General features: G+C 45.8%; 2 protein-coding genes and 1 long non-coding RNA gene across 3 annotated transcripts in view; 1 reads left to right on the top strand and 2 right to left on the bottom strand.

Moving 5' to 3' along the window:
- COL4A2 (collagen type IV alpha 2 chain) overlaps positions 1 to 27533 on the bottom strand; it is a 384139-nt gene that overhangs the window by 194045 nt on the left and 162561 nt on the right. The gene's annotated exons all lie outside the window — the stretch shown is intronic.
- Positions 1 to 27533, top strand: part of COL4A1 (collagen type IV alpha 1 chain) — a 148796-nt gene that overhangs the window by 17562 nt on the left and 103701 nt on the right. The window lies entirely within an intron of this gene.
- LOC132352498 (uncharacterized) lies at positions 18801 to 21349 on the bottom strand. Its single transcript, XR_009498745.1, has 4 exons — positions 21159 to 21349; positions 20782 to 20872; positions 19923 to 20691; positions 18801 to 19532 (listed from the first exon to the last, which is right to left on the bottom strand). It is a non-coding gene; the product is annotated as an uncharacterized LOC132352498 (long non-coding RNA).

Raw genomic sequence — 27533 nt, 5'->3', positions numbered from 1 at the left:
GGTGGACTGATTCACCCACTTCGGTGCTTGTCTGAGAGCCCAGAGGCCTGAACCTGGGGAAGCCTGATTGCCATGGGCTCCTGCCACTGCACGGTGACCCCTTCCGTTGTCCACTGACCAGCCCTGATAGAGATCAGAAAAGTGTCCAAGGTCACGGGAAGGTGATGTAAAAAAAAGCGGGGTGCAGGGGGGACTGGGTGCCACCCACCAGGGGCGCTAGGGTTCCGAGGTGTGGATGGGGTCTTGAGTGGGATGGAGGGCATTCCGGGAGAGGACGCCAGAGAGAGAAAACTGTGTGCAGGGCAGCGGCCGCAGGCGCTCTCAGGAAGTGACCACGCGGGGGGTCAGGGTGTGCAGTTGGGGGGTGAAGCCGGAGCCCAGGCGGCAGAAGCAGCCAGGCGGCCTGAGGAGCCCGTGAAGAATGTTATGGGCTGTGTTGCCTTTTAAGGAAAACTCTAGTGTAATATAAACATCTCGGGGGTCATTAGATGTTCTGATTAAGAGGTTAAAGCAGAAAAGTAATTATGCCTTGGACATAAAAGTTAAACAGTGCAGTGACATTTTCATGTTAAAACTTCAGCTGCACGGATCGGGTTCCCCCAGGGGAGTCTGGGCACAGTTGGTCAGTGCCCGTGTCTGAGCTTGTGGCGTGCCCGCGTGTGCACGTGTGGGGACGAATATCCACACGCGCTGCATCGCGGAGGATAAAATTGGCAGAACCAATTGTTGGAAGATTCGGAAAGAAGAGGTGGTCCGTGATGAGTCCACCCCGCGAGGGGCAGGCAGCCTGTGGCGTTACGTGCATCTCCTGCTCCTTTGCTTCTCGAATTATCCACCTAGAAGGAGCTGTGATGTTAGTATTTAGCCCCTGATGGGTGGCTGTGTGTATTCTCCATGCAATTCTGCATTTAGATCCATCGTTATTTTCTTTCAAATACATCAAACGAACTCACATTTTTGCGATTTTTAATTTTTGTGCAAAGAAAACGCACACACTCCACAATAAAAATTGACACAGTGAAGTGGGAACAGTTCTGTCTGTCAGACTCTGTACCTTGTGGTTAGGTCATCTTTAAACAGATTTTGGTTGCAAGAGATAAAAATCTGCAAATCTCTTAAACCGGGCATTCTTTCCTAAGTGCTAACAGGTCTGTCTGTTAGGCACATCTTCCTATGTCGCCAGCATCATCAAACGTGGGGTGCAGGTCTAGCGGTCCAGGGCTACAAGCAGGCTTCCTGAGTCCTTAGCAGCTCTTTCCTGAGTCTGGAAATAGTTGGCACTCCTGGATCGCAGGTGCAGTAGCTCCTACATCAGTCCCCGAAAGGAAGCTTTTCTCTGGGCACAGCTGCCTGGAGCTTTTCTGCACTTCCTCCCTGTGAGCAGCTCGTAAGCCCCCCACCCCCACCCCCCGACAGGGGGTGCGTTTGATTTCCAAGGTCGCGTCCTTGAACTCCAGCCAGGCGCTCCGTGCGAGGTCACCTTGGTGCCAGCTCCCAAGGACATCCTGACTTCATTCTGGACACAGTGGCAGCGTCAGGTTTCCACCCAAGTGGCAGGTCACGGTGGCCAGCCACCTGGCCTCCAGAGAAAAGTTCCACGAGTGCAGTATGAACCCAAACGTAAACCCCATTTGTTCTGTGTTCAGTGGGAACAAGAGAGCCCCCGCTCCAGGGTGCTTTCTCGTTTGGAGAGGAAACGGGGACCTCCACGCAGATAAGGTGTTAATAGGACTGGCTCCTGTGTAGACACAGGGCTGGGGAATATGCAGATCTGCAGCTGCACCTGACAGTTTGGACTAGATCTCCAACGTGCCGGCCTTGCCTCTGGGAGGGGACCTCGTGTTGTCTGGCTTGCGGCTGAGTCGTCCCCGAACCTGGAGGAATTCTGTTGCTGTTGTCGAAAGGTGGATGAAAGCAAATGAGAGTGTTCTCTCCCTGTAGACATTTGGTCGGAAAAAGGACACCTCTGTGCACCCATTGCCCCTTCCTCGGCCGTGAAAGCACACGTTCGCATCCGGTGTGGGTTTGGAGGGGCAGACAGCCTGCGCGCCTCCTCCTAGGTGGGTGGCCTCTGGGGTGAGGGAAGATGCGAGATCAACAGCCCTTCAGCACGCCTTTCCCCACCCTCAGCCTGGAGTTTTCCAAATGCCACTCCTGAATTTTCTGGAGTTTTGACTTGTTTCCAGACTTGTTTCGAAGGAGAGCTTTGAACTAATGTAAAATATAAAGTGGGGTTCTTCCCAGAAACAAAGCCCGTGGGGCTCGGTCACGATGGGGTGAGCTCGGGGTCCAGTGGCTTGAGAGACAGTAGGAAGCACCCACTCTTCACCGTGGGCACCTGGAAAGAGGGAACATTTGAGAGGTTACTGCTGGGCTGGCCCCAGGCCAGGCCAGACTCCAGCTGTGCCAACTCGGTACCTAGTTTTCTGTGCCTGTGTGTCTCTCCCCTGCAACACAGAGGGGCCGCAGGTCCCGAGAGCTGAGGCTGTGGCCGCTTAACTTTCGGGGTCTGGGAGCAGAGCATCAGCCAGCTTCAGGGCCCCAGTGGGGTCACCAGGCTGCCGACCTGGCCCTCAGGGTCCTGGGATGAGCCTGGCCTGGACATCTGCCGTGTATCCCAGGCAGCTGGCTGTGACCCCTTGTCTGTGTTACTGTGACACCCTGTTTCTCTGGGGACTGTTCCCGCCTCCAGCCTCACTCAGGATGGATGTCCTGGGATGACCCCTTGATGTCTCTCCCGGTCCCCGCCGCTTCGCCCCAAACTCCCTGTGTCTCACCACTGTCACCCCCGGGGCAGGTCCCTTGCTGTCTGGGCCTGATGGCTGGTTGTCAGCACTTCCAGGTGCCGTCATTCCTTCTTTGCCCTCCGAGATCCCCTAGTCTGCCTTATGGCCCCTCCCCGCACCTGTCAGTTGTAAACACCTCCTGTGAATAAAGCAGACAGTGATCTGCCCCAGTCTGTCCTGCAGCGTTAGGTCCCCTTACCCTGCGTGTGCAGACACGGCCTCGGAGTCACCTCCACCCTTGCTTTGTTAACCTTCCTGCTCCCTGAGCATCTCTCGTTCAGTCATTCCTGTATCCGGGCCCTTCCCTCCTTCCATGGCCTCTCCAGACTCACTCTCACACATGCTGGGGATCAGTGTTGGCACCTTTGCCTTCTGTGCAGTAAGAGGCTGGGGTCCCATTCACACACAGAGCATCTAGCACAAGACCTGGATAGAGGATACGACCAACGAATGGTAGCTTCAATCAACTGCTCTTTTAGTAGCAGCTGTAGCAGCAAGAGGATTAGCAGATGTATCGGTAGATGTATTAGTAGTAGTAACAGTGGTAGTAGTCTTAGCAGATGTAGTAGTAGCAGCAGCAGCAGTAGCAGATGTGCTATTATTATTAGAAGTAGCATTAGTAGTATTAGCAGATGTGGTAGTAGCAGCAGCAGGAGTATCTGTAGATGTACTAGTAACATCAGCAGGTGTAGTAGAAGTAGCAGCAGTAGTGCCTGTAGATGTAGTAGTAGTAGTAGATGTACTAGTAGTAGCAGCGGCAGCAGCAGGAGTACCTGTAGGTGTAGTAGTAGCGGTAGATGTATTAGTAGTAGTAGTAGATGTATTAGCATCTGCAGATGTAGTGGTGGTATCAGTAGTATTACAGATGTACTGTTAGCATCAGCAGGTGTAGCAGCGGCAGCAGGAGACGCAGTAGTAGCGTCTCCTGTACCTGTAGACGCAGTAGTATGTGTAGATGCAGTAGTAGTGGTAGATGTATTAGTAGTAGTAGTAGATGTATTAGCATCTGCAGATGTAGTGGTGGTATCAGTAGTATTAGCAGATGTACTGTTAGCATTAGCAGGTGTAGCAGCAGCAGCAGGAGACGCAGTAGTAGTGTCTCCTGTACCTGTAGACGCAGTAGTATGTGTAGACGCAGTAGTAGCGGTAGATGTATTAGTAGTAGTAGTAGAGGTATTAGCATCTGCAGATGTAGTGGTGGTATCAGTAGTATTAGCAGATGTACTGTTAGCATCAGCAGGTGTAACAGCGGCAGCAGCAGGAGTACCTGCAGACACAGTAGTAGCAGTAGATGTATTAGTAGTAGTAGTAGATGTATTAGCATCTGCAGATGTAGTAGTGGTATCAGTAGTACTAGTAGATGTACTGTTAGCATCGGCAGGTGTAGCAGCGGCAGCAGGAGTAGTACCTATAGACGCAGTAGTAGCGGTAGATGTATTAGTAGTAGCAGTAGATGTATTAGCATCTGCAGATGTAGTAGTGGTATCAGTAGTATTAGCAGATGTACTATTAGCATCGGCAGGTGTCCCAGGAGACACTCACAAGGCACGTAGCCCGCTGCAGATCAAACACTTGCATGCGGTACTATTTAAGACTTTAAATCAATTCATGTCTCTATGCCTGGAGGTGAGTGACGCCTCAGGACCCTGGAGGGCACCTGGAACTAATCAGGGTCACCTCTGGTGTTTGAAACGTGGAGAGGGGTAGGGAGGCTGGAGGTGGGTGATGCTCTTATCTTCAGAAAAGAGCACAAGACAGAACTCCAGAAATCACACGCCAGTGAACTTCACGCGGATGGTCATGTTCCCAGAGGGAGTTTTCAGCAGGAAGCTCGTGAGCGCTGCGTGTGGTCCCCAGAAGCCAGCGCAGACGCACCTGCGCCTGCGTACCCAGTGGTCCTGCTTTTGGCAGGTGCGCCACGCGTGACCCGTGAGGTCAGGTGCACACCCTGGGGCAGTCTGCCCTGCTAGGAGAAGCACAGCCCTCCTAGGTGATCTTGGGCAAGGCCTTGGAATTCATCCCAATTCAGAGCCCCCAGTAGCTGCCTTTGACTGGCAGGAATTGACATTTGAGATGAAACCTACTTGCCATCATCTATCTAGTGGATTTGCGTTGGAAAAGAGCACAGGGCCATGTGGACCCGGGCTGGGAAGCGGGGAAGATGGCGTTTAGGAGGCTCGGTGAACAGTTTAGGATGCGCGGCGGGAGGTGGAGAGCGGTAATACTCAAAGAGGAAAGAAGCATCGGCGGGACTCACTTGTTGCCTGTGAGGCACATGGAGGGAATGGAGGGCTTTTTACCAGCACGTGATGGGAAATGACACAACTGGTGGATTGGTAAACTGCCGTGACACAAGACAGTAAGAAAAGTCCCTTATTTTACGGAAGTTTTTTGGCTGAAAGTAACTAAATGTTCCAGACAGTAGAGGTTTGTATGTTGCACTTCACTCTGCTGGAGAACACTGTGATTTGGGTTTACCCAGATCTTGACTTGCTAGTCTTCTTGACTGATGTACAGATCTTTGATAAAATTGAGTTTCCCTATGAACCCACACGTTAGAAATAGAGGCCGCCTCCTGTTTTTTTGAAACCTCACTCTCAGTATCACAGCAGATAAGCACTGACACTTCTGCTTCATCGCCATTTCTGAATAATCTGCTTGTTTTCAGTCTACTGCTAATCTGCTGTTTCCTTTGGTCGTTCTCAAGGGGCTAAAGGATTAACTAATGTTAATAAAACATTTTGAAATAATGTCATAAATTGAGCTTCCAGGAGCACAGAGTACTTTTTGGAAAGTTGAAAAATGCTCCGCGTTTCTGTTTCTCACGTTTTGTTTGGAAAGATAGTAATTCCAGCTGTAGGAGACAGGGTAACCCTTCCTAGAGCCTTGTCATGACATGACAATATTGCCTTTCACAGCTGTTATCCCAGGAGAAGGAGTCCAGGGAGAGTATCTTACATATTTGGTGGCCACACAGACCACTTGATGTTGTCAGAGGCATTGGCGAGGTCCCTGGCTGAAGGATATTCTGTTTACTGGAAAAGTTCGATGCTGGAGAGTTGTTTTTACATCCAAGCGGTTAAAAAAAATGGGATGCTTAGCTGGGGAGGGAGAAAAAGCCCTTCTTTTTTTACTGATCCAAAAGAATTGGGTCATTCCTGAAGCAAACAATGTTTAATGTAGCAATCTAAACAGATAATTATATTGGGCAGAGAGAGAATAGAAGAGAGCAAAACCTTCAGCTGGATATTTTGGCCATATTTTATAGAGTATATTTATTAAAGAAAAGAATATGAGAAAAACTATATCTTATAAAGGAAGGGAATTCACCTGTAGGTTTATGTTTAAGTATTGTCGACATGATTCCAAGTTCTCAGGATAGGACAGGGATGAGAGAGGCCCATTAGGCTAACTGGAAAGTGCATTTTGAGAGGTAACTTTTTTTTTTTTTTTAAAGTCAACACACCAAATTTAGTTCTGCAGATGTAGGGGTGGGATGGGTCTCTGTCTACAGAGGTGTGATATGTCAAGACCATGCCATGGGAGATAATAAGCCAAAGCAAACTCATTATTTGTGAGCAAGAAATTGAAGATTCTTGGTTTTACTGTATAATTCATTTTTAGAATATTTTCCCTCGTAATACAAGCATGCAATTGTATTCCTTTTCAATAGCATAATGGTGACTTTGTGATGCATTCATGAGAATTACGAAGTTTGGAATGTGACTTTTATTTTAAGATTTTGAGGGAACTCCTAAAGGCATTTCACTTTTGACCTTTACGTGAAATTTGTGGTTGACCATTGCTGGGTAAGGGGCACCAAGTGTGCATTTTTGCTGTGTCTGAAAGTTTGGCTGTATCGGACAGCAAGGCATGGAATGAACGTGTAGCAAGTTTGCCTGCTGTTTGTTTGTTGAACATATTCACATGTTCAGTTCTTTTAAAATTGAGCTTTAAAAAACAGAGTTATTTATACCTGGCAAAGTTTATCATTTAGTAACGGATTCATAAATAAAAATGAGCTCCAACTTACAAGGGAAAATTGCCAATAGGAACAGAAAATATTAATAAAGAAGAGAAAGACAGGGAAGGGATAGCAGAAAGGGAGATCCAAAGACAGTTATGTAATGTGCAGAAACTAGAATTGGCAGACACTACAGCAGGAGCATGATGGAAGTTCTTTGGGGGAACCTGGCAGCTGGGGGCAGGACTTGGGCAAAGACAGTGGGCACAGCCAGCAAGGGTGGTACAGCCTTCTCGGTGACAGCCCAGGCGAGATATGCAAACGGGAGATTGGTTGAACAATAATGCAAAGAGAGTTAGTGGTTGAGAATGAAAGAGTAGTCTGAAATGGCACTGGCTAGAAAGATGAACAACAGTAGCAAAATTACATGTATGAAGTCTTAGGGGGGAACACTCCCTGAAGGAATCACGCTAAACACTCTAAGGTGGCTGGTGCCGGGGGCTAGGAAGTGCCTGCAAGACGAGGCCCATGTAGTAAGAGATTGGCATGTTTTGGTTTCCTCCTGTGACCTATTGGTGTGTATGTGGCCCTTGGAACCCCCAAGAGAATCAGTTGAATGTGTCTTGCATAAATTCAAGAGATGAGGAACTGAGTTACATGGTTTGCACCCTCAAGGAACTGATGATCTATCTGGAAATGTGAGTTGTTTCAGTGATGTCACAATATCTCAACATGAGGATTGTAGGAGTTCAGTGAATGAGCCCATTTTGTGGGGAGGAGCAGGAGGCATCCCGGCAAAGGGTGAGAAGTGTGGGGTTGAAGTCTAGAGGTGGAGCGTACAGTCTGGGAGTGAACTCAGGAAAGCCTCGCCTTCTGTGGTGAAAGGTGATTGACAAAGGAAAAATATATCAAATATACAGGGAGACATAGTTTCATAAGGAAAGGGGGCTTCCCTGTATCTGAGAAAGTGTTGGTTAGGAAAATGGCAAGAAATGCAAATGAAGTGAAACATTTAAAAACATTAAAGCAGTAGGAAGACTGACAGTACCTGTTGCCCCATTTGAAATACTTTGTATATAGGGTTGGAGCAGTGCAGGTAAAGTGCGTGGTTCACTGCTTTGACTCGGAAAAAGTATGGAAGGAGGAAAAGCCACATGGTGATCGTCCTGCTGGCAGGGATGACAGAAACCAGTGTGCTAGTTGGTCCAAAATGGTGCAAAAAAAAGGGACTTCCCTGGCGGTCCAGTGGTTAAGACTTGGCTTTCCAATGCAGAGGGTGTGGGTTCGATCCCTGGTTGGGGAGCTAAGATCCCACATTCCTTGCAGCCAAAAAACCAAAACATAAAACAGAAGCAATATTGTAACAAATTCGATAAAGACTTTAAAAAATGGTCCACATCAAAAAAAAAAACACAACAAAATGTTGCAAAAAGAAGAAGAAATCAGACACAAGAATAATGAGTACAGATAATATGCTAGCAGAAAGGAGATTTTTAAAGGACTAGGTTGGATGGGAGTGAAAGGAAAGGGAAACAAGTGGAAATGGAGGAGAATGAAATAACTTCTGCACAAGAGGAAAATAAAGAGAAGTGGAATTTGGAAACACAAGTAACCATCTGAGAGGTAGAAAGTGTAACTTGTATCTTGGTGAAAGAAAATTTTCTTTTCTTGGTACAAAAAGGGTTGGCTGCTTGATCTTTGTATTAGTTTGGGCAGCTGTATCAAGATACCATAGACCATGTGGCTTATAAACAGAATTTATTTCTCATAGTCCCGGAAGCTGGGAAGTCCACAATCAAAGTACCTGCTGATTCCATGTCTGTTGAAGGCTGGCATCCTGGTCCATAGACAGCCGTCTTCTGGCTGTGTCCTCACATGGCAGAAGGGGTGAGGGAGCTCTCTGGGGTCCCTTTCATAAGGGCACTACTCCCATTCATGGGGGCTCCACCCTCATGACCTCATCACCTCCCAAGTACCCCCCTCCCCAGTACCATTGCATGGGGGGTTAGGATGCAAACATATGAATTTGGAGGAGCATGGACATAAACATTGTCTACAGCAATTTTATAAAATAATTTACGGTTTTATTCTTAAAAACAAATTTTATTGGAATCGTATCATTATTGAAGCCAGATAACAAGGTATTTGTGAGAATGTAATTACAAAAAGTCATAGAGGAACATGTGGGTTCAAATCCCGTTGCTTAGAAAAGAAGAGCTGAAGGCTGTTGGATGGTAGTCATGGGTAGCGGGGGGTTGGGGGGGGAGGGATGTGGTTTTCAGAACACTCCTGGATTAAAGGAAGCCCTTTTATAGGACAGGACATGATTTGGGGTTGAGAAAAGGAAAAAAAAAAAAAACACCAGGATGCCTCAGAGCTTCTGAAACATATAACGCACAGCAAATGTGTAGCCAACATTCCCAAATGGATCTGCAGATTGAGAAAGGGATAGTGTCAAGGGTGGTGGCTGGAAAAAGAATTTCCATCAGCTGCAACCCTATCTGATGCCCTGACAACCTTCCTCCCACTTAAAGTCCAAAAAATACGTAGGAAATAAAAGAGAGGAAATGACCACGAAGAAATCAGTTATGATACCAACCAGAAGTGTATTTGTTGAACATTTACTATGTGCAGAAAATGGATATCCTTTAGGAGGAAAACCTTTTTAAGAAGACTTTGAAGTCCGTACACAGTACTTTGTGGGTACACATTGGGTGGATAAAATGCAGAACAAGTGGGTGAACGGATGGGAGAGGAAAAATCTGCAGAGCAATTTCATAAAGCTCTTCTAGTGAGTCCAGCATCTTATATGAAGCATAAGGCTTTCAAATTGTGGACACATGTGCAGATCTGTTCAGATACCAGATTATAAAAATAAAATCAAGTTGATAAGGACAGGAAGGGAGAGGGAATAAGAAAGTAAAGGGAAGGAAGATCTCAGATAGGCTCCTAAAAATTCTGTGAATAAATTCTGGAAAAAGCTAAGTGGAAAATAGGATCTGAAAGAAGGTGGGGAGAATCTAAAACCCCTGACATGTAGGCACTTTACCTTTTCATAGAATTTAATGCCTGTTCTTCATTGCACCATCATTTATATCCAGCTACCATGACAGTAAGTGGCTCTTGAAACGTATTCTTAAGATCTTCTCAATTATTGGGAGAAAAATATTATTTGAATTAGTTAACATATGTACTCTGTGGAGGGGGATGGAAATAAGAAAACTAGAATTCCACTTGTGATAGTTGTAAAAGGAAAACAAAGGCAGGGTAAGCCTGGAGGAATTTAAAAAAAAATTTCCATCGAATGCACTCATGCTAGGATGAGTTACCATACTGATAAAGAGAAATAGTAATAGTGTTTAAAGTTTGAAAAAGAAGATTGTCATGGAGAGAGAGTGAGTGCTAACAATTTTAAAAGATGATGTGGGAATTAAGGGGAAATGAAACCAAATGGATGCTGAGAAATCTCAAGAAAATAAAATTGCTAGGTTGAACTTTAACTTACTCAACATGGAAGACTTAGGTCAAGGAAATGATGAAGGAGGAAAGGACAAAGCCTGTCAAAGGGCCAAATGTGCAAGGATGGCATGAATCACCCAGAGCAAAAAGGAGCTAAAAGGCTCCAGTTGTTTGAGAACAGAGCACAGACTCTGGCGTGTGGGGCGTTGGTACCCTGCACAATTGAGGAAAAAAGACGTTTGTGCATGTGGTTCCGGTACCCTGGTCCCCAAGTTACCATGGTAACTTCACAGGAGGGATTATTATACAAATGACCTTGAAGTTCCTGATAAAAAGCTGTTCAGAAAAGATGAGTCATCATATCAGAAATTTCAGGCAAAGACAGATTGGAGAAAATAAAAAATAATGTAGAAGAAAGAATGATGTATGTCAGTGGCTAGCTTTTAAATGATACGTTCATTATGTGATATTTCACAGAAATGGCTAATTAGCCAAAAGTGAAATGTGTTGGCATTGATCATATGGGGAGACTAGCATGGCAGTTCCTTAAAGATGCTTTATTGCCTTGGAATGTGGCTCCAGGAGAACCTTCCCATAAACACATGTTCGGATTGATTGGAATGAAAATTTCTATCATTTAAGCTCAATTAGAACCCTGTTAATTGATGACCTAGCCTGGAGGTGATTAAGTAAACAGCCGGCATTGGGATGGAACCCACCACACCCCAGCAAAAGGAGCCCAATACGGTCCTGCTTTTAAGAGTCTAGAAAGGAGATGGAATCCTACAGTCTCAATTTGAAAATATCTATTCAAAACATTCTAGACTATGGTGCAGGCCAAACAAGACATCTACTGGCTTGTCCAGCCCGTGGGCACTAGTCTGCCATCTCTGATCCCAAATGAAAGCCCTGGGTATCTTTCCACAGTAGGGCTTTGCGCTGTGCTGTGTGGATTACACATATTACACACGTAGTATGGTGAATACTAATTAAAGCTGAGAATCAATTATTAACACAATACATATTATAATATAATAGAACATATATATTACTGTATTAATTAGTTACTGTCTATGCTGTTTGGGGTTATCTTGTGTTAAACATCATGTGAACATTTCAAAACCTCCCAAACAACCTGGATAAAAGTGTTCGGGGTGTGTCGGTGCCTCGGCAGAGAGGGGGCCTTTGGCAGTACAAGGAGGACCCGTGTCGAAGGCCAGTATGTGCTCCCCAGGGGGCCGAGAGGAGGCTTGTCAACATCTGTGGTAATTTACTGAATTAGGGCTCTGGAAGAAAACGACAAAACACTTGGGTCAACAAAAAACAACCATACAGATGTTTTACTAAACTCTCTTCAACTGTTTCACAATTTAGAGTCATATATATGCAGTGTGCTTTTATGTAGCTCTGGTGTACAGAGGGGAAACATTTGAAGGGTAAACTAGAAAATGCAGTTCATCCCAAGAGAATAAGGTTCCATATCTACTTGAAGATGTTTTGGAATTAAAACAATGACTAAAAATTATCTTGGAATCGTTTTTATTCTTGTTCCCCATCTATACACACACACACACACACACACACACACACACACACACACGCACATCTATACATGGACATCTAAATCTTATATAGGTATGTATATTTCTGCTCTGAAGGATTCAGTATTTCCTATTTTCTCAGTGTTTGTATTAGTCAGGGTTCTCCAGAGAAACAGAACTAAAAGGATATACAGAGAGATGTATATTAGATAAATACCGATAGATGGATCCTTTAGGAACTGGCTCACACGGTTGCCAAGACCAAGAAGTCCCCCGATTTGCCATCTGCAGGCTGGAGCACAGGAAGGCTGTGTGTAATTCAGATGGAGTTGGAAGGCCTGACATCCAGTGGGGCTGTAGGTTCTAGTCTGCGTCCAGAAGCCCAAGGACCAGGAGTGCCAGAGGCTGTCATAGGGCAGGAGAAGACAGATGTCTTAGCTCAGGCAGACAGAGCCAGTTTGCCCTTCCTCTGCCTTTTTGTTCAATTCAGACCCTCAACTGATTGGGTGATGCCCACTTGCACTGGGGAGGTGGTCTGCTTTACTCAGTTTACGGGTTCAAATGCTAATTTCTTCCAGAGACTCCCTCACAGACTTACCCAGCAATAATGTTTTACCAGCTGTCTGGGCACCCCTTCAAATTGATACATAGAATTACCCATCACAGTGTTTTTAATGTGATTTTAGATCATAATTGGGTCGATTCATGCCTGGAGCACAGAGATAAGCCCGTATCTGTTCTGGCTCTTTCTACGTTATTGAGAGAAAGGCAGCAGACCCCAGTCTGTGTCTCTTCCTACAAACATAAATAGACAAGAAGGTCCCATCGCAAATCCTTGGCAAGATGAAAGTTTCAAAGTGATGGGGGCCCATGCTGGCTGGGTCTGTCCTAGACCACTTTTCTCAGGGACCAGCGGGAAGTTTTGGAATAAGAAGTGGGATGGCAGGATTCTACCTGATGTTCATGGCCTAGGAAGTGGCTGGAAGCTTTCTCAGAAAAGCTGGGTGTTCACAGTCAGCTGGACTCTAAAATATTTGGTCATCTTTCTCAGAGGGTGCGTGGCAATTACGGCTGCTAGCAAGGATTTCTGGAACAGAGTGGGCATTTCGTCCCTGCTGTTGAGGTTCTGGAAACATTTGGAAGGAAAGATCCCCCCATTCTCCTCCATCTGTTGCCATGGTTTGCAGTCCTGCTCCGATTGAAATTTGAGCTGCGTGCATGAGAGAAGAAAAGCTTAGACCTTTCCCACCATGTTCATGCTTCACTGTAGCAATTAGCAGATGATAATGTAATTTTTTGTTACCACTTTTCTTATTCTCCCCATTCAGTTTTATGTTCACTGATGACAGGGCTTAGTATTTTCCTGTTTATCCCTAGCACTTAGTGCAATATTTTGTTCAGTATTCACTGAACGAATAAGCAAATGCATAATTAAAACAGTTGTAACAGTGAATTTTTCAATAAAAATTTATTTTTAATTTGGCCTGGCCCAAAGCTTATTGGTCTTTCTGCCTTCCAATATAATAATTTTTAAGCTTATTGAAAAGTTAAGGGAAATGGGATCATTTAGTGCATTAAACTGTAATCGAATGTCCAGATTTTGTCTCTCTTAAATGACTGATGAGTTTCTGTAGCATGATAAGTTTCAGCCTCACTCGACTCTTTAAAAAGAGGATCCACGTGTATGCGGTATTGATGGATGCTGGGGTCAGTTTGATTGCGCATCCCAACTTCGAACCCAGAAGGTGCGGTTTGACAGACCTCACACTCACGTTCAATCCCTGGTGTCTGTTATTTTAGGAAAAAAAAAAAAAAAGGAGAAGAAAAATTGTATGTCTTTAGCTTTTCTATGTAACTCAGTTGCATGTGACAATTTAAAACCATTTTTCCAATGAAGCAGTTAACTCTGGGAACTGAGTTTATAATCGAACAGAAGTTTGGTTTATATACCTCGCCTTAAAGAAATGATCTTTTGAAGACTTCAGAGTTTTTATGGGCTGGTCTTTAAACTGAGGCCTTGAGGCAAGGGAGCAGAGGTGGGTTTAAAACAACTTTTGCTTGCTGATTCTATTAATTATTCAATAGCTATTTATTGAGCACCTAGCAGGGATTTCAAGTTGATGAGAAAGCTTGTTATCTTCGAAGTGCTGTGGATGGAGCTCCAGAATGTACTCAGCAGCTAACAAGGTGTTTTGAGACACATCGTGTCATTTTACTGATTATCAAGGCAAACCCACAATAGACTTCTAGGTCCTTCTAAATATACATCCCCTGGTAGCTGGGACCTCGTCAACCTCAACCCTCCATTCTAGTACTTAAACAATGGTGGCAGCAGGAGTAGGGGTTAAGTGGACATCTGTTGAGATCATAAATGAGTGAGTGATGAACTGAACCAATAATACCCCAAAGACCTGAAAGTTAGGATCTCAAAATGCTTGTTCTCTGGGTCTAGTTCAGGCAGCTGTTTACTAACTTCATGCTTAAGATTTTGAAAATCTTAACTATGCTTATCTAAAATTTTGTCAACACACACACATTTTTCTTGAAGGAAGGAGAAAAGCAAAGAGAGGTTTCACTTTGCTTTAGGTTTCCCTTTATGCATTGTCAGCACAGAGAGATGATATTTGAGGTCAGATACCACACCCGTGGCACACCCGTGGCTGATCTGAGCACCCACATGTGCTTGGCGTGTCCAGGGATTGCTCTTGAGTTTGGAGAGTGTATTTGTTTCACAACTTGAAGTCCAAAATGTGCTGTGAGAAAGAAGCCTTTTCAGAAAAGGCAGTTAGCATTCCACTTTCGTCTTGCGTTTAATGCAGGACATGTGTTCCAGGCTCTCGTTCTCCCCTTCCCCCCAGCCCTGAGTCAGCCTTCCTCCTAAGAGTTCTGGCTCCTTTCCTTGAAGAGCGGTGCTTAGAAGCCAAGATGTGGGAGCTCGGTGTGCACATTGCTACTGTGCTGTCATTGCTTCTAGACTTCCCAGTGGTGCAGTCAGTGGTCACCATTCCAGAAGTGGACATTTCCAATAAGGGCACAGTTTCTGCCAGTGTCACCTGCCGTGTCATATATGTGTCTCCCCGGGAGGCCGTGTGGAGTGGTGGAAACAACTGGGTGTGGATGTCTCACCTCTCACCGGCCTGGAGCCTCAGTTTCTTCCTGTGTGAAGTGGGGCTGTTAAATGACCGTTCCCTGGCTGTAGTGGACGCTGGGTGAGATGATACAGCTCTCACTTTCTGACTCATTTGCATCATAGCCTCAGGGGATTTATGGCAAAGTTGATGCTTCTACCACTGTTTTGCCGGTTTTGATGTTATCTTCTTAATTGTTCCGTATTTTTTCATGTTATTCTTCCTCATAATCTAAGACATTTTGAGAGGAGAATTGCATTGCTATTAATGAAAAATGATTTTAAAGGGGAAATACTTAATGTACTCTTAGTGAGTAGGGCGGGATGACCACAGATCTGTTTCTGGCAGGTTTGTCTTTCTATTGGTTCTCTATCTCTGCTATCTCTGTAGAGAAGAGGGACCATTTTCAGCTCCGAAGCTGATCTCATCCACCTTTCTAGCGGCTTCACAATCGCTCCCACAATCCAGGTGAATTGCAGCCACATCTGGCCCATTCAGGTCAAGTATTTTAACCCCAAACCAACAAGCAGCTGTGTGGGAGGCCGGAAGCGGAACACTGTTGTCCTTTAGGAGTTCGGGTTTCATTCTGGCATCTCCCAGAATTAGGTCACAGCTTTCCGGCTGTTGGAGCACTTATGCATTTCTGGCTTTACAATGCCAGTTTCCCACTGATATTTTAGGTATTTTACTATGTATGTGAGATGGTAGGACCCTTCCACCCAGCCTAGGAATTTAAGGTGGTTCTTTTCTTTCTGTTTTGGACCCTGAAATATGATCTTTATGGTGCAGTTGATTCAGAAACTCCCCCAAAGGCCCCTGGAGGTTGGTGTCATCCAGTAAAGCTGATTGGGACGTGCTGGGACCTGCAGCTAGCTGGCGCTCACCCTGCAGGGCTTGGGGCTGCCCTTGGTCTGTATGTCCCATCAGATGTCATGATACGATGGCATGTGTCTGGGAGTTGTGGCCAGTCCTTGTGGATAGACACAGCCGAATGTCTAGTGTGTTCCAGAAGCTACCTTTACCTTTATGATTTCTGAATTGTTTCTGACGCTGGTCATCATAAATTCATAAACTAAATGTAAAATAAGGGAACTAACTGCTATTTTCTTAACTCCAAATGCACTTCATTTTCTAGATTCTGTATTGACTTAATACCTGGGAACTATAGGCCCAACCTATCAGCATTATTCAAAGTCCTTTTATGACAGTTTCCCCCCTATACTACAGGAAAAATATATAGGCTCTGCTGATCTTGTAAAGGTTTTTAGTTTGGTTATTCTAGTTTCCCATATTACTAAAATGTCTCATAAATAAGGGTTTTTTTTTTTTTTTTTTTTTTTTTTTTTGCATATGCTTTGAGCACTGGAGGACAGAAAAGTCCTATTTTTCTGACATCAGGGAATGAGTTCTTTTTCTGGATATGAGCTAATTTTCTGAAGCTTTTCTTAAAGTGCTACAATAATTAAAAAAATTTTAGCCACCAGTGCCTTTACTAAAATAACTTATGCACAATCCTTTCTTAATAGAGCACACTCTCCATATCACTGAACCTTTTCTGTGACTCAGGTCTTCTGGGCCAGCCTCACAGCTGCTGTGCCCCCTGAGGTGGGTCACTGGGTGTGCGAAGGTGTGGCTCCTGTGCTAAGTGACCACACACTGCTGGGCTGTCAGAGGTGCTAATTCTGCTTTCCTCTCCCTTGAGATCACTTTCCATTTCCCACTGCTTCAAACAAGTTCCCTCCTCTTTGACTTTAACCCGCCCTCCACTGGAGGAGAAGCAAAAGGAAGATTTGTTGAGCCTCCCACATGCCAGGTGTGTTTTCAGTAAGTTGTCTTATTTAATTGTCCCAATTCTCTTAAGAGGTCGGGATTCTTCCCATTTTCACTCCAAGAGTGCTGGAGTTCAGAGAGGTTAAGTAACTTGGCCAGTTATGCACAGCCGATATTTAACTGAGTCTGTGAGACTCAAAATCATTTTTCCTTGGCCACACCGCACTGAACTCTTTAGGGCAGGTCCAACATCAGTCATTCTTCAATTCAACACGTCTTTGTGAAGTGCTCACTTGACTTGGCGAGGATGCCCGCCTCCTTCCTAAGGAGATCTCGTCACGTCAATTCTTCCCCTGCTCATCCCACTCTGCCCCGCTCCCTGCCCGAACAGTCCCTGTCATCTTCTGCATGCTGTGTCAAGTCCAAGCTCTTAAGCCTGGACCTTCGGGCTTCAAGGTCATCACAGGTGCTGGAGAGCCATTTGTATGTAGTTCACCCACTCTGTCCTGTGGAGGTTGGCGGTGCGTGTACCTGGAATGAGGTCACAGTCAGCACCTGCCCTCTGCCCTACCATGCAGGTGTCTCTGTATGGTCACCAGGGCCAGCTACTGTGTCTTATATGGTCAGCATTTGGAAGCAGTCTTTTGAACTTTTCTCCTGGCATCAGATGTATGAACTTTGTGACAGGCGCTTTCCAGGGCATTTAGGTGTTTTGTTGTTTTGTTTTTGGCATCTGTGGTCCAGGTGCTGAGCATGTGTCAAGCCTAACCCAGCGATAATGGATACTTTTTTCTATGGACGATCTTTAAGTAGCTTAAGATCCTGAGCTAATACATATTGCCCTAAGTGTTTTACAGGGCGATTTATGTTTTCATCAAATGGCTATTATCTGTCTTATTTTGAACCAATTCCAGTGCTATGACTTGGGGAACCATTGAAATCTGAAAATGTGAAATACTGCAAACTCTATGCTAACCATTATCTACTCCTTGCTAATTGAGCTCCATTGCTTTCATGCTTTAGCTGTAGATCAGTTTTCTTTGTCTAAGTGCTGCTTAAACGTGTGTCACTGCAAACCTGGAGAGCAAGGAGCTGGCTTCTTTTGCTGGTGCCAGGGAGAGAGCCTAGGGACCGATAAGGACCACTCCAGAGAAAGCTGGCTGCAGGCGCAGAGGTGCTTTGGAAGAATTCCTCAAGTGCTTCTGTTTTCCTAACAGAAGATGCACGAGACAGCACGGGAGCACTCAGATTACAGCCGTGTCATTCAGGAAGCATTTAAGAAAGAAAAAACGCATCCATCTTTATGCTGCAGGTGTTGCCAGAGCTTGTAGTCAGGAGGATCCTTTCACGTTGGGAATCCCTAACGACCTGAGCGACCCTCTTTCCAAAGTCCTCCCTCTGTCCCCCTCTGAGATGCTGAAGTGCCGTGGCTCCACCCCCCATCTCTCTGCAAACCTGTGAGCTGGGACACGAGTCATCCTCCCCCCTCATCCCCCGCATGCACGTCCACCGCCCCCCCCCCCGCCGGGAGGGCTCACTGGACATCAGATACACGAGGTCCTCGGCACCGCAGTGGATGGTAGGGAAGCCACCTCGCCCGCTGGGTGACCGGAAAGCCTTTCTCCCGCGGACACATTGTGTCATTTGTGCCCTCGTCAGCAGCCACTGCCCTCGCTGCGAGGCTTTCTTTGTGGCTAATCCCGAGCTGCTCACAGCGGCGTGCTTGCCATTTGGTGCGCTGTTCGCCGGTGGAATGCAGCCCTGCCGCCGTGCACCCTTTTCAGAATTATGGGTTTCCTTTCCAATTTTCTAATATGTCTTCATCCTACTTAAAAAAGACTTTTTTACTAAAAAATTTAAACAGAGAAAATTGCAAGGATGGTCAGAATTAACTCCTGAATACTTTGCAACTAGATTCATCCATTGTTTACATCTTCCCACGTTCGTGTTTTCTCTCTCTTTCTCCAAATTGTTACGACTGTTACTTTTTGCTGAGCTATTTGAGTGCAAGTTGTAGAAGTCACCCCCTTAGCCCCTGATCACATCAGCCTTATATCCAAGAATAAGGGCATTCTTCCACTTAAATGTAGTATATTTATTAAATTCAGGAAATTTAACAGTGTTACAATTCTGTAACCAATATCCTGTCCATCTTCAAATTTTGTCAATTAACCAATACTGTCCTTCGTCGCTATTTCCCACGGCCAGTGTCCCGTTCAGGGTGACACGTGCATTCAGTGTCAGTTAAATGTTTTCTGATCCACATGCCACTCAGGGACCGCGTTCCCATTAGCACGACCCCCAGGCTGGCTTGGGGGGGGATCCGGGGGTTGATGGCTTTGTCTTGCTTTTCGTGCAGCAGGATTCAAGGTGACAGGGACGGGTGTGCGCAGGCAGCTGGCCATGATGTGTCCACCGCACAGCGCAGAGAAAGTCGACTCAACATCTGAGTCCTTGAGCGCTGCCTGGAGCTTGATGCTGTGTGGATGCCGCAGCCTGTCAGGCTGTCCTCAGACTCCGCTGCAAAAGAGCTGAACCGGGAAATAGCTTTCAGCCCTTTATCTGGGTGGCGATCTTTTGCTGTGTAGGATTTCCTCGCTGCAGGCCGGTGCATGGCTTCATTCTTTAGGCTATGCAGCAGTCCCTGCTCAGCTGCCGGCTCGGTCCCATGCTTGCTGTGTGCGCTGCCAGGAACGTCACCCTCGGCGTCCGTCCCTCACCCCTCGGAGGTGGAGGTCCGGGACTGTCTCAGCGCCGAGGCCGGCCGATGGGTGGGCACACTTCTTGCACCCCCAGCGCAGTCCTGACAGGCGTGTCGGTTTCTGGGTTGACCCTCAGGAATCCCTGTGACGTCTTCAGACCCTGGTGTTCAGTCTAAATCTCCCTGGGGATAAAGAGTGGCTCTGGCTGAAATTGATTTAAAACGAACTGGTTCATTAACAGACACACATACGTCTATATATAAAATAGATAACCAACAAGGACCTACTGTACAGCACAGGGAACTCTGCTCATCTCTCTGTAATGACCTATATGGGAAAAGAATCTGAAAAAGAGTGCATATATGTATGTGTATAACTGAATCACTTTGCAGTACACCTGAAACTAACACAGCATTGTTAATCAACTCTACTCCAGTACAAAATAAAAATTACATTAAATTAAAAAAATAAAATAAAACGACTGGTGTAGCTCTCAGAACCCAAGATTGCTAGCAGGATAAAGTGCTGCAGAAATGCACACAGGAATTCAGAAAATAAGCCTTTCGGTTCACCTTATTTCCTTATAGGATGTGCAGGAAGGTAGAGGCCGCACACGGTCTGTCCCTGATTCCCGTTTCCCGAAAGCTGGCGATAGGGCCGTGTTGCCTGTGGTCACCTTTGTCAGGATCGGTGGCTGAGCTGTGCCCGTGTTATCAAACTAGGTTCCGCTGGCTCCCAGCCTCACTCTTTCTCGCCTGGGTGTGTGCTGCTCACGTGTCGGTCGCCGTGATCTTTGGGGAAGGCACAGACGTGCCTCACTTCTGAGCTCAGAATCTGAGTTGACAGCGGGGACCGTGACTGCACAACTTTGGTGAAGGACGTCACCGTCTCACCATCTGGCACTGGCTTAGCTCACCAGACCTTCTGTTTGGGGCGACTTTGACCCTCTTAGCTGTTTAGGACTCCTCCAGCCCTTTGTGGCTTTGCCGGTAGCCTCCAGTTGCCTGGGCAGGAGAAGGATGAAATATCCACGTGGAAAGTAAACCCTGTTTTATCACCGTTGACTTCTCCCTCTCACCTTCCCGGGATTTTCTACCTTCCTAACTTTCATCTCGCTGAACGGAAATCAGGTCACACTTCACTCGCTCCCAGGTGACTTCAGTGTGAACTTGAAGCATCTGGAACGGAGCTGAGAACCCAGAAGGAGACGCCAAGCTCCCTGAGCCCTCAAGGTCAATGTCGGTGGACTTGGGCGCGAAGCCTGGTGCCTCCTTGCTTCTGGAGTGCTAGCTGTGCTTGGCAGGGCCAGCGTCTTGCACACGCTGGTTGCTTAGCCACTGACTAAGAGGGGAAGAAGAAAAGTCTATGAAGGCAGAGTAGGGACAACGGGAAAAGTGTAGAAGGGATATCCCAGAACTCAAGAGACCTTACCCCTAACCCACACCTGCCCCCAGGCTCGTCTGGTCCAGGATTCAGCAGCCCCTTAGCTGTAGCTCTGGAGGACCTTGACCCCTGTCAATGCCTGTGTAATGGGGGTGGGGGGGGAGGGAGGGAGGAGAGAGACAGGCAGAGAGAGAGGGAGAGAATTACACATTTGAATCAGTGGACAAAAGTAGTGTGTAAAGACAGTGTCCTTTATAAAAAATGAATAATTTGGATTGAAAGAATTAATTTATGGGAGTGGCGTTGCCATTCCTCGATCTGTTCAGAAAAGTGAGGCGTGACTGTGCATCCACTGAAATTAAAATTTAACCTTTTACCTTCTCCTCCGCCCTCCCTCCTGCTCCCCCTATGCCCCCACCTCTGACCTTCTTAGGGGTTACGGGGCACGTGGACTTGGAGGTGGGCTGCAGGGTAGTGGGGGGTTAGCCCCCCTATGTCTTCCGTCCCAGGCAGAGGCCTCGCAGCCTGGGGATTTGCCTCAGTTCCTCCAGGGGATGGAAGGAGTGATCCTCCGGGAACCGCAAGCGCTGAGAACTCACAGCTATGGTTTGCGACTCCTTCAAATTCTAGTTTACGTCTGTTCCTCCCCTGAAGAAGGACCAGAGTCTGCGGGCCTGTGACCTCAGAAACTAATTAACCCAGACTTGTGAGAAGTGCAGGTTGAGTGCCAGCTCCGAGCTCAGGCTGAATTCCTGACTGGGGAGAGGGCGGAGGCCACATTCCAGAGCTTTCTGTGGGGAAAGTCCTCTATTTAGCGCGCGCACAGCTGCTGCCCTGACCTTACTGCCAGCAGCACTGGGGATGAGATGTCCTGAACTTTGTCTTTTGGTGCGGCGTCTACAGATGTGCTGGCACTGAAAAATATTCTGCCCTACTTTCATTTTTTTTTTTTTTTTTTGAGAATAGTAAACACTTAACTGCTTAATTTTGGGTTTTCCTAGATCCATTGTTAGGAATTTATTTTTACGTGGTCACGACACAGATAGCCCATGCTTACATTTCTTTACAGTTTATAAAATAACCTTAATAAGTATTTATAAGAAATGATCTGCAAAATAATATACCGTTTCAACTATTAACTTTACATTTTCATTAAATATGCCATTGGTAAAGCTTTTATTATCCCACACAAGAGGCAACATTTAATTTTTCATTCCTTTCGGAGATAACATCTGTTCCGTTTTGATGATGAAGTACTACAGAGCTGCTTATTTTAATGTAGGTTTCAAAGTGGGTTGCGAGGTGGTGAGTTGGCCCAGCTTCTCTCGATGACGTGCTTTGCACTTGACGCAGAAAGTGGTTGGGTGGTCTTCACTGCACATACTCATTTACACAAAGCTCTCTGTTCTGCCATCTGAACTTCAAGTCCAGACCTTGAAGTGCTAGATCACGTATGGTATCATTCCTGGAGGTCAAAGGTCGTCCCAGCTTCCCTGGAGACCTTCCACTTTCTTTGCCCAGGTGGTTTGCTCCCTGGCTTGGAGCAGAGAAGGATGTGTGGCGTGGTCTTTGGCTGCATGTCATCGAGTGCTCTCTCCCGCATGAACGCTTTCCAGGCAGGTTTGCAGAGCACACAGGGTTCAGCCAGAGAAAGCTACCTGCTGGGGAGAAGTTTGAGTCATTTGGTTCAAGTTCAGACTCACAATTTCGAGTGTAAACCTCTGGCCCACTCACCGTGGCGGGAGCTCCCTGAGGCTCGGGGTCTGGGGGTGGGGTTCGCGGGGTCTGCACCAGGATTGGGCAGGAGTGTTGTGGACTCCTGGCAACCCTTGAAATGAGACCTTGATTTTAGAACCCTGTCCTTGACAGAAAGGCATCGTGCAGGAGACAGACTTATCTGGGAGAAGTCATTAGGATTGAGTGGAATATTTAGAAGGGCAGCTGGAAACAGAGACCCTTCACCTGGAAATTCCAGGTAGGTGATGTTAATTAGTGCAGCTGAATCAGGAGACACGTGTTTCCCCGAAAATGTATTGTTTATGCTTTCCTCCCCATTGTATAAACTCAGACCCTTGGGTCAAGCATGCGGAATTTCCTCTTCTTTGTACAGTAGCATGACTGTGGACTGAAAAGCATCTCAGAGGTTGTTGATCTCTGCATAATTTTGTCCAAATAAAGACTAGAATTCAGACTGAGGAGTGGAGATAGGTTAGATCTTAGAATCCTGTACTTAAGTTCTGCGCACACAGGGAGCTTCTGAAAGTGACTTTTGTGATTCACTATAAATGTATCGACTTGCCCATGGGGTAGCCTAGTTACCTACTTGGGAGGCAGGCCTGTTTTGAAGTCTGCCTTCTTTTTTTTTTTTTTTTTAAATTAATTAATTAATTAATTTTTGGCTGTGTTGGGTCCTCGTTTCTGTGCGAGGGCTTTCTGTAGTTACGGCAAGTGGGGGCCACTCTTCATCGCAGTGCACGGGCATCTGACTATCGTGGCCTCTCTTGTTGCGGAGCACAGGCTCCAGACGCGCAGGCTCAGTAGTTGTGGCTCACGGGCCCAGCTGCTCCGCGGCATGTGGGATCTTCCCAGACCAGGGCTCGAATCCGTGTCCCCCGCATTGGCAGGCAGATTCTCAACCACTGCGCCACCAGGGAAGCCCGAAGTCCACCTTCTTGACGTCATCCATCGGGATGGTGGCGGCTTGTTGTAGGAAGAACGGGGGCCCTGGGATCGGGCCGTGGTGTGGATCTCAGGCCCCGCTCCCTGCCTGTGTGATGCTGGGCCCTTGGGAAGAGTGGCGCATCCGTGCTTTCTAGGAGTGATCTAAGAGGAGCGATCTACCTACGCTTTGTGTCTTCCCGCTTGGCTTAAGAAAGTTGAGGCTTAAGTAAATTTTGAGGAATTTGAGGAGACACTTGATTTCAAGGCTAAGGAGTTCTTGGGCTGCTGGACAGTCAAAGAAGTCCTGGGGCTTTCTTTCCCTGAATATAAGAAAGGGTAGTGCTTCAGAGAATGTAGCCAAATAATAAGAAAGCAGGCAAGCAGGTCCCCAGATCTGGTAGGTGGAAAGAGAGTAAACACCAAAAATTGTTTCAGAAAATCCGAAATTAGACCCCAACAGCCAAGAACTTGACTGTCAGTGTCTAGTCGAGGCCATGGTTTCTGTGGGTTATGTGAAGGGGGCTTAGTGAACCAGGGAAATTTGTGGGGGGCAGTTTATCTCCTGTGATTAGCCTGATTCTCAGCAGGAAGCATTACTAGTAGAACACTGAGACCTTCAGTAGAGAGACTGGAATTTGTGAAAAAACTTTTTTTTTTTCCCACAGTTTTTCTTATTGTGGTAAAATAGACCTAACATAAAATTTACCATTTTGACCGCTTGGGAGTGTCCAATTCAGTGGCTTTAAGTACATGCACGTAGTTCTGCAACCAGCATCATCATGTAAAACTGGAACTCTGTAAGCATTAAACAGGAAAATCTTAATATTCTGTGTCAGTGTGAGACGCACACAGTCTGCACTCATCTGGGAATGTCTTGTATTCTCCGTGGTGATGCTTGGTTTGTATTAAATAGGAAGACTAAGGATATAGGAGTTTGGTGAGTTATGGCCCATCCTCTACGGAGGGGTAACCCGTAGTAACGTGGGATGCAGGCGTGGAGGAGAGGGAGGCTGCTGGATTCAGAGTGTAGGACCGAGATTTAAGATTGGGTGGCCTGGTGGCCCACTGACAAGGGCAGCAGCATTCAGAGTGACTGGACGCAACTGCACGTCACACACAGAGAAAAAGGACCCACCTGGGAATGCGACACTTGGGTCTATGTCCCTACCTGTGAGGGGCTTGTCCACTGGCAGTAATTGGCCTCTGGTTTCTGTGGCCATTAAATTAGCAGAATTACATTAGAATGGCTGACTTGTTTTGATTTAAAAGTATACCATTTTATCACATTCCGTACACATTCTTCACAGTCAACTTTTGCTTTCGCTTTTTTAATGAACCCTAAAATATGAAAACGGTTCGCAGGTGACTGGGCCGTGAGTTTTTCCTCTGCTTGGCTGCGCAGTGAACTGTTGCAGTAAAGACAGGGTCTGATTTTCCAAGGGCAAAAGTTCGCGTGGTGCCAGTTTCCTGTCTAGTCCACAGAGTCTGACAGAAGAGGAAAGATGGACAGTTTTGATCTTCAGCTGCTCAAGCTAAAATGAGATTTCCCATCACGTGCTTTACTCCACCTAGATTTTGTAGACAAGCCTTTTTTAAAAAGCAGTATTGTTGGTGAAATACTTTCAAGCAGTTTGTTTAGATTTGCACGAAGCTTAAAGGAGACAGGTCGTGTCAGACTAGAGAGTGGCTGGTACAATCACTGATGGAAGCACCTAGTTAGGGTCAGTAAGCTGAAACCGATGCGAAATAATGAAGGCTGGGCAGAGGGGGGAGGAGGAGGAGAAGGAAATGACGGTTTGTCCAAAGGAAAACAAGATCTGGAGAGTATGCCCTTCAAAGGGGAAAATACACAAATCAACAGGACGGAAAAAACCCAATTGTGTGTGGTTCTGAAAGTGGGGTGAGATCTGTACCCCTCAGAACAGGCTCCGGGGCTGTGATGGCTCACCCCAGGGGCTGAGGGAACCACCAGAGCTGGATGGAGGCCCAGCACCAGATGTTAGACGGAGCATTTCGATGTATTATCGCTCCGGGCTCTGGGGGCTCAGGGTTGCCTGTGACCGTGAACCAATATTTTGGTTTATAGATCAAGGCTGCATATATCTTACGTGTATTTTCCATTATTTATTTATTTATGGCTGCGTTGGGTCTTCGTTGCTGTGTGCGGGCTTTCTCTAGTGGCAGTGCACGGGCTTCTCATTGCAGTGGCTTCTCTTGTTGCAGAGCATGGGCTCTAGGCGCATGGGCTTCAGTAGTTGTGGCATGCAGGCTCAGTAGTTGTGTCTCGTGGGCTCTAGAGCGCAGGCTCAGTCGTTGTGGTGCACGGGCTTGGTTGCTCTGAGGCATGTGGGATCTTCCTGGACCAGGGCTCGAACCCGTGTCCCCTGCATTGGCAGGCGGATTCTTAACCACTGTGCCACCTGCGAAGTCCCTTTCCATTTTTAATGCTATGAAATGCAGTTAAGTGCATCTACCACTCAAACCATACTGAACATAACGTAATCTTTACTTTCTCCAAGATATTTAATGATTTAAGAATTTAAAAAATATGTAGCTTGGTAACCACAGTGTACTAGTTTTCTTTGTATGGTAAGATAACCGAAAGCTCTAGTTGATCTAAAATTGAAATCTGTGACTGGAAAACTAGTAGTATTTATTAACTTATTTATTAATTTATCATTCACATCAACTGGTAATTCCAGACTGTATTTTTAATAGAGGAAAGGCACATGGCTGGAATAAACAGACTGAGGTATAAAGATTCAAAGCATATATCACTGTCTAAATTAATCTGTGGAGTTTGGGTATTTTGGGATACTAGTGAAAAAGTGTTAAGCCGTTTAATATGAGTGCACTCATATTAAAACATCCAGTCTTGTGTTTCATGTACTCAGTGGCGAATTCATGGTGTGGACGAGTAGTCATGCAGACTGAATAAAATTCACCTTTGAAGAACATAGCCCATTGTTTTCAGTCTGTTTCAAGATATGTGATGCAAGATGGCAGAAGGAAATTTTAAGTTGTAGTACTCTCCTCTTCAAAGTACATTTCATCCAGATGTTTATGGATTGAATTGTTTTAGCTTTAGATGTACTACATCTAGTACATTCCAATCACACCCCTTTAGTTTATGTTCCCATATATGGCAAGGGACGTGCCTCTGTTCCTGTCCAACTGTAAAGGCTTTTCTGTGAGCTGAGACCTCCTTCATCCTTTTAGTTGCTGTGTCACAGGACCTAACACATCATAGGCCATCAATCATTCCTAATTAAGTAGGTGAAAACCTTTATATTTATTTTCTGAGTAGCCTCATCCAGACAGTAACTCAGTTTCTTTTAATGGCCAAAACAACTGGGTTTGCCTGATTTCAGAAGAAGTGTATTTCCAAGTTGAGGGTTCTGTAGAAGTACATTGTGAATTAATTTTAAAAAAAGTGAATAAGAATTTTAAATAATTTCATCATCATAAAGGAATATTTTCATGTCTATGCACACAGACACAGAGACATATAATGGCTCTATTTGTGTGTGTGTGAAAATAAGATCAACAGCAACCACAAAGTTTATATTAGAAACAACACACTGAAAAATGTATGATTAGCTTGGAGACCTTGTGATTCATATCTTAATTGGGATGTTATTGATTCTTAACATGAGATTAATTTACAACTCAAAGTCCCTTTGCTAGTTCACGAGAGCAGTGACTGGACAGACACAGGGGTTAGTGCTGGAATCTGGCAACAAGAAATAAGTAAAGAAAAAGAATTGAGTTATCGCCTGGCATTGTATCTGCAAGTCATAAAATGAACTGGAGGTGGAGGTCATTTTGCTACCCTGTCAAATCACACATCTTAACACAGAAAAACCCACACTGATGTCCTGAACTGTCAGTTATACTGTGTATAGGGTAAAAATGACTGAATTGCAAGTTGTCCTGAATTGGCTGATTCCATCATCGTGATCTTAATCCCTTAAGGATTCCATGTTTCATGTATTGTTTGGCCAGGTTCTCCTTTTCAGTAGTTTTATTGGCTTTTGGCTCATTCATATTTAGTTTCTTTCCAGAGCCGGCCCAGCTCACTGCATTCAGGACTTCTTCCCCGTATCCTATGCGCACTATGTCCTCTCTTTTTGTTCTCC

Source organism: Balaenoptera ricei, chromosome 18 (genome assembly GCF_028023285.1).
Source record: "Balaenoptera ricei isolate mBalRic1 chromosome 18, mBalRic1.hap2, whole genome shotgun sequence".
Taxonomy (NCBI): Eukaryota; Metazoa; Chordata; class Mammalia; order Artiodactyla; family Balaenopteridae; genus Balaenoptera; species Balaenoptera ricei.
Note: the sequence above shows the minus strand (reverse complement) of the source record. Positions and strands in the feature narration are given on the sequence as shown.